Here is an 11,717-nt window from a genome sequence, read left to right as displayed (position 1 = left end):
TGGGGCTTTTGTAGAAGATAAGGTGTTGAGTGGAAGACAGGTGTCAGCATTCTGGAGGTGCTTGCCATTTTTGGCCGATCGGCCAAAAAGAGTGCCAACCGACCATCTTTTTTGGCCGATCGGCTAGTAATGTTGTCCGATGGCCCTTTCTTGTGGCCGATGGCCTCTCACTTTGACCGATGGTCTCTCCCTTCGTTCTCAAGCTGTATATGTGTTGAATATGTTGAGAACTTGTGACTGGTTCCACTTCAAATGCCTTTCGGTGATGATTTTGCAAAGTTGCGCCTGTGTTACTTCAATTTGTTTATCGAGTTATTGTACTTTTGTTTATCGAGTCGTATTTTGTGTTCTATAGTCCTTGTCTTGCTTATCGAGTTGTATTTAGATTTGGTTAGCTTGCCAAGTTCTTTGTTTTTCTTATCGAGTTGTTTTGTTATTAGTTGGTTCACTACCTGATTAATTGCAATTCGAGTGTTTAGTTTTCAAAACAAAGTTCAATCTCATTTACATTGTTGTGTAATGTGATGCGTTGCTTAGAATGTACAAATGCAACACTTTTTCAACAAAAAAGAGCTGTTTCATTCCATCATATTCTCTTTTGCAAAAGTACATAGTTTTGAAGAAAATAAAACCTGCCTGAGGCAGTACAATGTGCAAAACTACCAGTAAAAAGGAAAATAAAGCAAAAAAGAAAAGCAGCAAAATGTCTGGATCGGCACCGGTAGCCTCAAGTGCGGGAGTCCGTCCTGGTCCTCTTCCTGGACAAAGGTCCAGGATCTCCACCATCAGAGTCTGAATCGGAGCCATCCTCAGCCTTATCCTCAGACGACTCTGCCTCTACATCAGACTTGTCACCATCTGGAATAGGCGCTCGCGAGCTGCTTCCAAAGTGAGTACGCCCGACTCTGCTGCCGTGGCGTACTGAGATCCCTCGTCCTGCTCTCCCCACTCCTCGGGCAGGTACTGAAGGTCCTGCTAGAGCACCCCCTACAGTCGGTATCTGGAATGGGGCCTGAAAAGAATAATTGGCAAACGCATCAGTTATACCGTGCAAAGTCAAGTAGGAATATCGAATACAGTGTATAAGTACAGTGTATGAATGTCGTGAGCAGTGTATGAATGCCATGAGTAATGCAGTGAGAAGTATGTGAGTTACAGTGTATGAGTACAGTGTATCAGTGCCGTGAGCAGTATATGAGTTACAGTGTATCAGTGTCGTGAGTGGTATGTGAGTGGAGTGTAACAAGCGCCGTATTGATAATGTGATGCATCAGATCATGTACAGAACAGATTATGCAAAGTTTTGGTGCTGAGGTAGAAAAAACTCACCGAGATACCGTAAATGCTGAGTAAGTCCATGCTCCTCTGTAGCATCCCCATCACCGAAACTGTCAACTCCAGTGATTGCCCAGTGTACTCGATCGAAGCCTGCAAAAGTGTTGAAGTCATTAGTATTCTGCGGGATATCAACTGAAATGAAATGACTGTACATAATGCAAAGTATAGTACATACCGGGGTCAAGCCGCGAACTCCGACGAGCTCATGATCAGCCGGAGGAGGAGCGATGGGTATCTGATAGGTCTCCCCACCCTATCCTCGGCATGTCATGGTAGTGGGCAGATCTGGCCACTCCACTCCAGGTCCCCTCCGGGAACCACTCTAGTCACGGGCCTGAGTCACCCTCGGCACTCCTGCTCCTCCCACGGGGGCTGCAGGCCTCTCCCTCTCGGCTCGACGAGCACTCGCCAGAGGCTGCATAAGATAAGTCTGGATGAAGACGGTGTAGTCGCCCTTATCTCTGCAGAAGTCTGAATCCCAACAATCGTGTAATCGATCATCTCCTCTGGGGTGTGCCTCTCCGTATGCCTCATATGGGTATGAGGTGGCCTCGGAACTATCTGCTCTGGTAGGCCGAGGGTCTGCCGTAGAAAGCGCTCGCCCAGATACCATGCCCAGCAGACTGGACCCTCCACCAAAATCCTAAACCGGGCAGTCTCTCGAGTACCTATGTACTGGTCTCTCACTGCCACCGGCAACGCGGCCCAGGGCTGCCGAGTGATCTGCAAATGATATGCAGTTTGTTATCTGCTATTGAAAGTACAATGCAAAACGAAGCTTAAATAAACTGTAATGTTTGACATACCTCAGCTGCGGTGATGGTATTGAAGTATCTGTGGAAGAACAGGAAAGACTCCTGTGGCCTCCGCTCGCACCTCACATTGAATCGGTGAGAGTTTGGGACAGCGAGAGGCATCTCCTCCTCCGGCTCCAGAGCCAGCCTCGGAAAGTAGGCATACACCCACAACTACAGAATGTAAAAGGGCAACAATGAGTATGCTTATCAGTAAGGCAGTATGTAGATAAAGCAGAAATCAGAGAATGATGTGCAGTGTATTGTGCAGTGTGTGCAGTGTATTATGCAGTGTATAGCCAATGTAAAGCATATTGCGTGTATGCAGTGTGTGTGGTGTACAGATAGTGTAAAGCAAAATTGTAAAACAGAAAGGGAAGGTATACCTCCCAGGCCCGCCAGTAGCCTCCAAGCAGATGGCCGCTGCGGTGGGATGAAGAGCTCATGTATCCGTAGAGCGTGGCCAAGCCTGTGCCACCCTAGTCGTAGAGACGGATCCTGGTCACGTCCACCAATGTGCTCATCAGATATAGGGCAACAGCGTTCGCCCGGTTGGCAAAAGGAGTGGTGCCCAGCAAGAACATGATGAATCCTCGAGCGTATTGCTTCACCTCCTCGCAGGTCGTAGGCACCTGTATCCGAAACTGGTCCTCGAACCAAGAATACCTCACGAAACCTGGCCAGGAGAGAGGTGGCCGAGCGTCAACCAAGTAGATCTGGGCAGCATCCCACTCGCCCATATCGGTATCGAAGGGGATCGGATCACCCCCTACTCCGATGCCTGTGAGCATGGAGAAGTCGAAGGGAGTCATCGTCATCTCCCCTGTAGCAGAAAGGTGGAAAGAATCGGTGGTGTCCCACCACCTCTCCACCAATGCACCAAGAAGGGGCCTACTCGCAGTGTGGCATGAGAGTCCCATGTAGAAAGTGCCAAAGCCGGCCTGATCGACGACATGGCGAACCGCATTGGGTAACTCCATGTACCAACCTTGGGCGATGGTGTTCCCATACCCCCGGAAGGCATGGGAATCTCCCCCTTGCTCAAAGACAAACAGTTGCGAAGCAATGTTAGAAATACAGTGTTTAAATGCGTTCAGAATTGATAAAAATGCAGTGCACGTGCATGTGTTCGAGTTTACATAGATATCATGTATGATGGTGCTCAGGATGAACTAAGCATGTGATGTATCAGTGTGTTTGGGTTATTCAGTTAAAGCACAATATCGACTATCGAAGCGTACAATCTACATTGCAGAAAGTGAAAGAGCGGAAGAATATACCTCAGCGGCGCTGTAGGAAAGGTGCGACTCTGGCTCGCGTAGTAAGAGCTCCAATGGCGCACCTCGTGCATAGCTCCTGAACTGGTGGATGCTATCAGGAGGCAGTATGTCTATTGCGGGCTGGTATGTCGCAGGGTCGAACGGTCGAACATTGAGGGGCAGGGGCTTGACCTTAGGATCCGTATCCATCTCTAGGGAAGTCCTATCCTGTGGAATATCGTCCGCCATCTCGAGAAAGGTGCAAAAGTGGTCGAAGAGATGGAAAGTGGGTAAAAATGCAAAATGTCAACCAAAAGTCAACCCCGAGAGGTGAAAAATTGGAGAAAAGGTTGAAGTACGGGAGAAGGCACGGAAACTAAGGTAAACTCGGGGGAAACAAACCCCAAGTAGAGGAAATCAAGAATGTGGCACCGAAACCGCGATTCATTCGGTTCAAAGTGTTTGGAACGTAGATGTTTTTGTGAATCGGAAGTTGCGGGAGGCTCGAAAACAAGGGAAAAACTCAGATCTAAGGGCAGAAAATGACCTAGAGAGAGAGAGCAAGGATTTTCGGCAAGGGAGAAGTGAGGAAATAAGGTTTGAGGCCCTATATTTAAGGACCCGAGGCAAAATGTCAAAATTGCCACGTGTAGACACCCCATTTTTGACCGTCCTCAAGACTTGGACGTCACCGCTTGAACACTCGGTGATCATCCATGTTCGTGTTTGTTTTGAGTTCCCGGAGGTCTTGGCTACGCGCCTTGCCTCCGGATCTCTCGACTTGCTTGTTCTGTGTTTGGTTTTACACCAAGGACTTGTGTGTTTTTGTACCTAAGGGTAAAGAGTAGCTTGTTAGCTACCCCTGACCCCCACTGGCCTTGGCATGAGGCCACCGGCCGTGTATTCTTGCTACCGGCCATTGGTGAAATATACCGTTGGCCGGTCGGCACTTGGTGTGGTCGGCCGACCATCTGTTCGGCCGATGGCCTCTTTTGCTGGCCGGTACCATCTTTTTGCCTTTTACAGGCATAATGCATGCAAGTTGTGCCAGCTGGAATGCACAAACCCTGCCCCCGTGCACGAGTGTGGCTGGTTTGCCCCTTTTGCACCTTTTTGGTCTAGCTTCTTGAGGAAGCTTGGACCTTTGTCTTAGCTTCCTTAAGAATCTTGGACACCTGTCCCAGCTTCCTAAGGAAGCCTTGGCCCCTTTGCCTTGGCTTCTTTAGGAAGCCTTGACCCCTTTGTTAGCTTCCCTTGGAAGCTTAACCTTTTCCTTGGTCTATATAAGGAGACCTCCCCTCTCCTTTGATGGGTTCAGCAAAAACCAGAGCAAAATACATATATATTCTGATATATACACCTTCTCTCTCTATATCTCCCTCTCTCTCTTCATTTTGTGTGTGTTTAAGGGCCTAAAAGGTTGATTTGTTCTTATTTTTGCACTAAAACACACACCATTGCACCATACTTCGACTTGGGAGGTCTTGAGGGTTTGTTCTTGAAGTTTTGGGGTGGTTTTGATCAGAAGAATGTGGCTGGACTTGCTGTTCTTTAGGTGTTCTTCAAGGGTAACACTTTTGCTTTAGATTCCCCAATCTTGCATTAGCTTTTGACCTGTTTTGCATACTGATTTGAGCTTCGTGTATAACTGAAAAAGTCTTGTATTTGCATGCTTAAGATACTTCATTAAGGTTGTTTTGTTGTTTGGGGTCGACCTCCCCCTCTTAGGCTTTGTTTGGCTCTTTTTGTGCTCTCTTGTTAAGCTTTGAATACTATTGTGCTTTGGCCTTCTCACCACTGAAATCCAGTGGATTTTCAGTGGTGATGAAGAGGGTTTGACGTCTTGCATAGGGGAGGGACACCCCTCTCCCTTTGTTTGGCTCACAAGGGTAGCATGTATGCCTAGCTTTGTTTGGCTTCATTTCAGAGGTTATTTGGTGTTTATTTAGTTTGTTTTACCTCTGTCCCATGTCAGTTTGTTGACCTCTTGCATGCATAATACACTTGCCTTGTATTCCCCCATTTTGCCGAGAAATACATCTTGACTTTGGACCATCATGTTTGCGTGCTTTGGCTTAGCTTTGTGAAGTTTTTGGTCATGTTTTAACATGCTTAAGGTCTGTCTTGAGTCTTTGGAGCCATGCTTGCCACGCTTTATATAGCCTCTTTGTATTCTAACTTGTTGGCTTCGGGTGTGTGAGTTGTTAGCATGCGTCATTTGGTCTATTTCAGTGATTTGGAATCATTTGTCATGCCATTTCAGTTCATGTTTTATGCCTACATGCTTGCATTTGTTACCCTTTTAATGCCTTGAAGAAGTGTGGTCTTATGCTCCATGTTTAGCCTTTAATGCATGCCCCTTGGTTTGTGCCCCTTAGCTGCCATATCAATGGGTTTTGGAGGTCCTTTTTGCATGCTAAAACTCTGTTTTGTATTGAAAAGTTCATGCCATGTTTGCTTGGGGTAGGTGTTGAGTAATGCCCTCTTTTGTCCCCTTGAATGCCTTCTATTTTACACCCATTCCCTTGCATGTTTTGGCATCATTCTTCGCATGTTTTTTTCAGAGTTTAACATGAGTGTTTAATGTCCATGTATATCACCTTTGAGTGTTCTTGAGAGTAGCCTTACATGCCTAGTTTTTTGGCTCATTGGGGTGCATGTTTGCATGAGCACTTGTCCATCGTTTTTGGCACTTCTGGCCACTGTTTCGGGGTATGGCTGAGGCCTCCAACTTCAGTTTAAGACCACTCTTGTACATAGTTGCGTGCTTGGCATGATGTATGTTGTATTACATTAGATGCATGCTTGCATTATATCTTGTTTGCATATTTGCATGTTTGCACATTGTTTAGTTAGTTGCATCACATAGTCTTGCGGCATGCTTGATATGTTCATATTTAGCTTGCATGAATAGGTAGCATTGCATTGCATGAGTTGCATTACTTTGCATTGTATATGGCACACATTGCTTTATATTTTGCTTGGTTTGGGGTGTCAAACCAAGTATGAGGATTGAGAAGTGTTCGAACTTGGAGTGACGAAACACGTCTCAATCCTCAGTCGCCAATACCCTTGACCTCAGCATGATAGGGCATTGGCACTCATTTGTTTTGTTGCATGCATTTACATTGATTGGCAAGCTTGGCCTCTTAGGCCATCATGCATCAAAATGTATAATTGATGGCCCAAAGGTCGAAGGCCATGCTCCCTTTAGTCCATTGCATGATAGGGAGTGTGGCCATGCTCACATTTTCTTGAAAATTTCATGCCACACACTGCTTGCCCTCTACTGCTGTCAACTACAAGATTCTGTAGGAAGCAATGGCCAACCGGCCACCTACAGTGCCGACCGACCATCAGTGGCTGGCCAGTGGTACAAAAGTTGGCCGATAATCCCATTACCATGGCCGGTGAACTTTAATTCTGGCCAGCGACATCCCAGAGCACTCAGAGGATGATCCAAAAGGGGTCTGGAGACTTTCAGAATTTTCAAAAGAGCAAGGCGGTGAAAACAGAGGCAGTAGTGCTATGGCAGCTAGTTTTCGGGCGAGATAAGTCAAGCATGCATCATTCACACATTCCGAGGCAGGGCTGCGGCCACCTTTCTTCTGCATTTAATTTGTTGATTAGTTAGGAATTCTGTAATAATTAATTTAGCGGTATTCATTTGGTTGTGTAATATTTATTCAGACCCTCCGAGTGAGGGCAATTGTGTAATAAGTGTGCGTGAGTGTGCGTATGTCTCCCAACCCCACGTCTTTCTTCCCTTTTATTTACTAGCTTTCGTTGGTTAGTCTAGGACATGTTTCAATTAGCATGCAGTATGATAGCATGTTTCTATCCATTCATTCGTTTTGCATGCACCGGGCTCGGCGCATCATTCTAACTGCATTTGTATTTCAAATCCAAGTTGAATACGTGTTAGTTGAAGCATTTCACATGTCATTATAGATTAGCCGAGCCTATCTTAGTTGCATTTCGCATGTGTAGCATTAGCCATCTTAACATGAACTAGGATCACGCATATGATTACTAACTAGTTTCTGTTTTGGTTCAGAGTACTCGGTATGTTCTTATGCTTTAGCATCCTTGCATGCGTGTGAGTGTTGCCATGACAGCATGCTTACCATGTGGCTAGATGCTTATGTGATATAACTGCTTGAATGTCTGTTGGTGGAGGTTGAATTACCTAAATTGGAATAATGCATTAAAACTGTGAGTTTTAAGCCCACTAGATAGTGGCAAAACCATCTTTTCTAAAGCCCACTTGAGGGTGGCAAAACTTGCATTTTAGCCTACTTGCGAGTAGCAAACCATTTTCAAAACAAACATGCAATGTCATGTTCCAATTTAGACGACTTGGTCTATACTTGTTTGCTGTGCGCATAACATAGTAATTCTAGGCTAATTACTGGAATAAGAATACATAATGCTTTCAAAACGAGATATCACGGTTAGTAGAGGCCGATCTTTGATCGGGCGAGAGGGGGTGCTCATAGCTGACCTTCCCCAGTCGTACCCAAGTTCCCGAGCCGAGGTAACTTTGGTGATGACGGACATGTGGCCTTAGGCACCGAGTCAGGGTTTCCTAAATTTCCCAAAATAAAATATTTAGGTGGCGACTCTGTATCTGGCAAAGCAATCCATGTTTGGCACTTCTTTTCTAAAAATCTGTTTTCCAAAAACGATTTGCCAGATTTGGACTCTTTGGTTCAGATTAAGAACCGTGACGATTTGAGAGTCCGAACTGTAGTGAACCCAATATGAACAGAACGAGACTCATCCTCCCGGGGCGCTCGGGGACGTCTACACCCCGAAACTGCCACTTTTGGCCGATCGGCCAAATTGTTAGTCGGTCAGCCAAATTTTTGGCCGATAAGCTCTTTTGATGGCCGATGGCCTCCCCTTATGGTTGATGAACCTCCAATACCCTTGTGTGGGTCTGTTTTGTTGATTGGTACCTTCATCTTTCAAAAAAGTGCAAGAAAGTACACTTTGAAGCTTAACCGGCCTTCGTGTTGACCTCGAACCGTGTCTTCCGTGTGCAACACTCGATACACGCGAGTGTAGACACCCCATTTTTGACCAACATTAAGACTCAGACATCACCAACTGAGCGCGCGGTGATGTTGCATATTGTGCTCGTTCTGAGGTTGCAAAGTCTCGGCTGAGAGGCTTATCTCCGGGCTTCGGAACCTTTTCGTGCCTTGCCTCGATTTGTGAACCAGGTCATGTTTTCTCTATTTTCTCTTCCTGAAGGGAGGGAGAGGTACTGTAGACCATGTCTCAGTGGCCGTAGGCTACGTTTCGTGGTCGTAGGTCATTTTTCCCGTTTGGAGACCAGTTTTCGATTTTCGGAGCCGTCGGGCGTGTGCCTCGGTTCGGGACCGCTTAACTACCTCTGTTTGCTCCGATTTTTGGCACACACCTTGTTTCCTATCCTTAGAGGGACACTGTGGCCCGGGAGACCACCTTCGTGGTCGCACGCCACTTTCAATGCTTAATAGTCAATTTTCGGGGCCCCCGGCTGAGCGTTTTGGCCCCCGAACCTTCGTTTCGCATCGGTGTGGGTTCATTTTCGGCATGGACCCTAGTTTCATTGTTATGAAGGTGGTAGTAGGGTGGGAGACCACCTTTACTTCTTGGAGACCACCTTTCCCCGGTCGGCCGATTTTTCTTGACAGGTAGGTGGTCTCACTCACTTTTGAGCCACAATTTATGGTCTCCCATACCACCATTGAGTTGCATTCACCTGGGAGACCACCAATATGGGTAGGCCAACCACCTTTTCAACTTGAACCTTTTGACCCCTGGTCAGCCGACCAGGGCAAGTGGTCGGCCGACCACTTGAACTGGTCGGCCAGCCTTCTGCTTTTTTGTCTCTTTGAGTGCTATCCAGTTGTGCCAGCTGGGAGGCATTTGCCCCATCCTCCGAGGATTGACCCTCTTGTTTTGGCTTCTTAAAGAAGCTTGGTCCCTTTTGCTTAGCTTCTAAGAGAAGCTTGACCTTTTGTTGAGCTTCTTGAGGAAGCTTGACCCCTTTGGTCTCTAGAAGCTCGGCCTCTTTGCTCCAAGCTTCTTAGAGAAGTTATGGACCTCCTCTTCTATAAGAGGGAGCCTCTCCCTCAAGAGCCAAGGTTGAGAAATTTTGGCTAAGGCATACACCTCTCTCTCTCTCTATATATCATTCTCTTTTGGTGTCCAAAACTCCTAGTTCTTGGCCCCATTGCACTACACCTCCAAGCGCAACACCTCCATGGTCAACCTAAGCACCTAGGAGCTCATTTTCAGAGGTTGAAGAGTCCCTATTTTGGTCCAGAAGCTGCTGGCCTTCTTCTCTACAAGGGTAAGTTTCTATTTCCCTCTTTGTAGCCTTATTTTGCTTCATAGTTTAGCTCTATTTGCAAGCATATTTAGGCTTTGTCATAAACTGAAAAAAGTCTTGTTTTCAGCTTCTAAACATGTTTGTTTAAGGCCATTTTTCCGTTGGGGGTTATCTACCCCTTTGTATGCTTCATTTCCTCTTGTTTTGAGCTATGCATTAGAGCATTTGTGTTGGCCCTGGTTTGGCCTTTTAGCCACTAAAATCCAGCGGATTTTCAGTGGCTAACATGTATTTTTGAGCCTCAAAATCAGAGAGGGGTGACCCTCTCACCCCTTGTTTTGTTTACTAACTTTGTTGGCCTTACAAAGGAGCCCCTATTTGCATGTTTCAAAGCCATGTTTCAGGCCACTTTTTGTGAGTTTTGTGACCTGCATATGCTCTGTCCATAGCCCTTTTTGCCATGTTGAATGTCTATTATGCATGTGAAGAGTAATCCCCCTTCAAGGCCTTCCAAAGGAGCCTTTACTTGCATGCTTCCTAGACTCATTTCAGGCCCTTGTCAGTGAGTTTTAGGGCCCTCATAACCTCCTTCCAGAGGTAGTTTTGCCATTTTGTGTGTCCATCATACATGTGTAGAACAACCCTCTCATTGTCCTTTCAAAGGAACACTTCATTCTAAAATGTGTTGACTGAGTTTCAGTGGATTTTTGGTCATATTTTGGCATGCCATGTTTTTGTTTTTGGCTGGTTTGGTGGCCCCTCATGTGCTTCATATACATGTAGTGTAAACCATGCTTACTAGCCTATGTTGTATGTTGTTTTGGCCCTTCATGTTAGTACTTTTTGGCCATGCCTTAAACTGATTTTGTGCATGTTTTGGACTTCCTTAACTCTGTTTTTAGGTCTCATGGTTGAATGATGCTTGTTGTGCATGCTTGTAGTTCAATATCCATGCCCAGCTTTGAGATTTGAGGTCTATTGCATGCATATACTGAGGTGTTTTCATGCTTTGGGGTCATTAAACATCATATTTTAGAGCTTATATGAATGCCATATTCCCATGATTTCCACTCTTTAAATGTGTTTGAGAGTTGTGCATAAATGCCTCGTTTTCGGACCATTGCATGAGCTTCGTTTCTTTGCATGTTGAGTCATCATTTTGGGCCATTTTCCCACTGTTTCAGACCTGCCTAGGGTCTGTTTAGGGCTGGTTTTGCCATTTATACATTGCTTTGTGTACCTCTAGTGTAACCCGCTTCACTAGTTTCGATATTCGAGCCATCTTGCATGCATTGTGTGACATATTTGCATGATTCGGGACCATTGTACGTTATCTTTCAGAGCTGGAAAATGTGTGTTTGCATGCCATACTTCATCCTTTGCCATGCTTAGTTAGAGTTGCATGTTGTGCCTTAGGATCGGTCCTTTACATCCGTGCAGGTTTGCATGTATTTCGGTTGTCTCATTTCCATCATATGGCCACTGATATGAGTGTGGCTGAGGTCCACTCATATTGGTGTAAGTCCATCTTGCATTTGTATATGCCATTTAGTTCATGTGCGCAGGATAGTCTTCGTAAGTGCATTGTGTATGCCATGTTATGTCACGTGCATTGTGTATGTAATTTTAGCCCATAGCATTGTGTATGCTAGGTTGCATGTTAGTCGCATTGTGTATGCCATCTCATTGCTTTGTGTTTGGAGTAGGGTTTAGTCCGAACACGGGAAACGAGGGACATTTTGTACTCCAAGTGACGAAACGTGCCTCGATTCTCGGTCGCCGACACTTTGACGGTCCATGATAGAGTTGTTGGCTTTACTTGCTTATATGTGCATTCATTTCACATCGAGTCGTGCAATTCGACTTCTCGGCCATCATGCATCAAGATGCGTGATTGGTGGCACGAGGATCGAGGACTACACTCCCTTGAGCTTCTGCAAGGACGACGAGAGTGGTCATGCACACGTTTGTTGAAAATACATTGCCTTTTCTCTCTCTTGC

This window comes from Camellia sinensis, chromosome 5, assembly GCF_055761805.1.
Source record: "Camellia sinensis isolate YWXY chromosome 5, ASM5576180v1, whole genome shotgun sequence".
Taxonomy (NCBI): Eukaryota; Viridiplantae; Streptophyta; class Magnoliopsida; order Ericales; family Theaceae; genus Camellia; species Camellia sinensis.
Note: the sequence above shows the minus strand (reverse complement) of the source record.